We start from the raw sequence: 3,643 nt of genomic DNA, 5'->3' as shown, positions 1-3,643 counted from the left end.
CCTCCCCCGCAGTCTTGACGTCGATGGTCGAGATGCAAAGACTGGAACGGAACTCTTGGAAAATGTCCGTAGGCAGCCCCTTGGTCATGACATCCGCGAACTGTTGACGCGTAGGAACATGCAGAACACGAAATGGCCGAGTGCCACTCGTTCACGGACGAAGTGGATGTCGAGCTCGACGTGTTTAGTGCGCCGGTGATGCACTGGGTTGCTGGAGAGGTAGACCGCCGAGACATTGTCACATAAGACAAGTGTGGCGGACGAGACGGGACAGAGGAGCTCCCCTAGCAGCTGACGAAGCCAAACGCACTCGGCGACCGCGTGGGCAACGCCACGGTATTCGGCCTCGGTGCTGGAGCGCGAAACCGTCGCCTGTCGCTTGGAGGACCAACTGACGAGCGCGTCATCGAGAAAGATGCAGTAGCCTGAGGTCGAGTGGCGGGTATCGGGGCAGCCGGCCCAATCCGCGTCGGTGTACGCGCGAACGTCGAGGGCGGGGGAGGCGCGCAGGTGGAGCCCCAGGGCGGTGGTGCCCCGGACATAGCGGAGCACGCGCTTGAGCAGCGTGCGGTGGCACTCCCGGGGGTCATGCATATGCAAGCAGAGCTGTTGAACAGCGTACGCGAGCTCCGGACGAGTGATCGTCAGGTACTGGAGTGCACCAGCCATGCTGCGATAGGCGGTGGCGTCGGGGACGCGCGGTCCATCCGCCGCGGGCAGCTTGGCCTTGGTGTCGACCGGCGTGGCGCACGGCTTGCAGTTGTCCATCCCGGAACGCTCCAGCACATCGTCCGCGTACTGCTCTTGCGAAAGGAAGAAGCCTGAAGAGTTGCGGGTGACACGGATGCCCAAGAAGAAGTGCAGCGCCCCGAGGTCCTTCATCGCGAACTCGCCGGTCAGCTGGTCCACGACATGGCGGAGGAGCGCTGGAGTGGAAGCAGTGAGGATGATATCATCCACGTACAGCAGCAGGTAGGCAACAGCAGCACCGTTGGAGTAAACGAACAGAGAGCTGTCGGAGCGGGTAGCAGTGAAGCCAATGCGCGCGAGGAAGCCGGTGAAGCGCTGAAACCAAGCCCGCGGCGCCTGTTTGAGTCCATATAGGGACTTGGACAGGCGGCAGACGTGGTCTGGCCGAGCATCGTCAATGAAGCCCGCCGGATGGAGACAGTAGACCTCTTCGAAGAGGGTGCCGTGGAGGAAAGCATTCTTCACGTCCAGTTGGTGTACTGGCCAGGCACGCGACACAGCGATCATGAGCACCGTCCAGATCGTGGCCGGCTTGACCACGGGGGAGAACGTCTCGCCGTGGTTGATCCCAGCGCGCTGATTGAAGCCCCGGACCACCCACCTGGCCTTGTAACGCTCAAGCGAGCCATCCGCGCGGGTCTTGTGCCGAAAAATCCATTTTCCGGTGATGACATTGGCCCGCGGCGGCCGGGGAACCAACTCCCAGGTGTGGTTGCCGACGAGTGCCGCGAATTCCTCGCGCATGGCGGCGAGCCAGTTGGGGTCGCGCATCGCGACACGAACGAAGCGAGGGAGCGGCAACACATCCGCGGGAGTGGTGGCGAGGCAGGTGTAGTCGTTGGCGTACCAGGGGTTGGGGCGGAAGATGCCGGCGCGCGCGGGGGTCACCATGCCGCGCGGGGCGGCGACGGGTGGTGCAACAGCCGTAGACGGGCCAGGCACCGCGTCCGGTCGCGAGCTGGCGGCCTCGTTTAAACCAGAGGCGCGTGCGCAGCTGGATGACGTGTCGGAGCCACGGGATGAAGATCCGGTGGTGGAGGTTGAAGCAGTGGAGCGCGTGACGGAAAGCGCGGCCCCTGGGCCGCTCGATCAAGATCGGACAGCAAGGCTTGAAGCGGGGGAACCCGCGAACGATGGCGACGCCTCCGGGCCGCTTGATGAAGATCGAACGGCGGAGTTCGAACGGGCGGCGTTCGCGGGCGCGGGAGCCACGCCAGTCGAGTCGCGAGCAATCTGCAAAACGGGCGGCGAGCAATAGTTGACCGGTGCAGGGTTAGACGACGGGACAGCTGTGAAGGGAAAGGTTTCCTCATCGAAGCGGACATGGCGGGAGGTGAGAACTCGCCGGGTTGTGGGATCGAAACATCGGTAGCCGCGGTGGTCTGTAGAGTAGCCGAGGAACACACAGACGATGGAGCGAGGTTCGAGTTTATGGCGGGTGGTGGCGGAGGCGTTTGGGTAGCAGAGGCAGCCGAACACACGCAGTGAGGTGTAGTCCGGTGCGGTGCCAAGTAGCAGCTCATGGGGTGTGCGGGGAGAGCTAGCTCGACAAGGCCGGCGGTTCATCAAGAACGTGGTCGTGTTCAAAGCTTCAGCCCAGAAGCGCGGAGGCATAGAAGAGGAGGGAGCGCAAGCTGTCATTGAGCATACGCAAGGTGCGCTCGGCCTTGCCGTTTTGCTGGCTGGTGTACGGGCATGAGAGGCGAAGCACCGAGCCATGAGAGGCGAGTAGAGCGCGAACATCGGCATTGTCAAACTCTCGGCCATTGTCAGTTTGCATGGCAAGGACAGGTAACTGAAACTGAGTACGAGTGTAAGCGTAGAACTCGATGATAATGGGGTAGACGTCAGATTTTGATGCAAGGGAAACGTCCATACATAATGGGTATAATCGTCAAGGATTACAAGATAAAACTCGTAGCCAGAAATGCTTACAATAGGAGATGTCCAAACGTCTAAATGCAGCAACTGAAAGGGAAATGAGCTACTGGTGGTGGATGAAGAGAAGGGCAGCCGCATGTGTTTGCCAAGGCGACACGCACGGCAGGAGTGTGGTGCATACTTGGAGCAGTCGAACACAAGGCGCCGGAGCGATCCATCATGCGAATGCCCGAGGCGTTGATGCCAAAGACCGACGGAGGCAGTGCCAGCGAAGTGCCGAACCTGACGCGCCGGAGAGCCACCAGAAACGGGGTACAGGTCGCCGGTAGAGTCAGAGCGCAGAATCACCATCCGGGTGCGGCGGTCCTTAACAGAAAAGCCAAACTCATCAAATTCTACAGTGATTGGATTGTCACGGCAGAGTTGTCGAACAGAAAGAAGATTTTTGATGAGGGAGGGAGAGACGACAACGTTACGAAGAAGAATAGGTGATGTGCCAGTGATGATAGACCCGGTGCCAACATGCGTGATCGGCAGATGGTCACCGTTGCCAATGATGATAAATGCAGAAGTGGAAGATGGACGCAAGGAGGAGAGTGTACCGGGGTTCGTGGACATGTGTGCGGTAGCACCCGTGTCGAGGTACCAGTCGGAGTTGCTCCCGGACGAGGAAGGGCCGGCGGTAGCGCTGTGCAGCGCAGCCTGGAGGGACGCCATGTCCAGAGCTTGGTTGGGTGCGGCCGCCGCGCCAGGAGCAGCACCATACGGTGGAGGAGCCGCAAAGCCGGGGTAGGAGCCGCCGCCGTAGCCGTACGGGTTGGGGTAGGATGGCGCCATGGCCATCATCGCCTGCTGGTGTGGAGTTCCGGGACGCGGCCCAAGCACGCCGGATCCGGGAGCGCGCCACGGCATAGGCCACGCTTGGACGAGGCCGGTCCAGGAGTTCGCGCCCGGTGCCGGGGCAGGTAGAGACGGCGCCCGTGGTGAAGGCGGGGCAGGCGATGACGAGGAA

The sequence above is a fragment of the Triticum dicoccoides genome, chromosome 7A (genome assembly GCF_002162155.2).
Source record: "Triticum dicoccoides isolate Atlit2015 ecotype Zavitan chromosome 7A, WEW_v2.0, whole genome shotgun sequence".
In the NCBI taxonomy this organism is placed as follows: Eukaryota; Viridiplantae; Streptophyta; class Magnoliopsida; order Poales; family Poaceae; genus Triticum; species Triticum dicoccoides.
Note: the sequence above shows the minus strand (reverse complement) of the source record.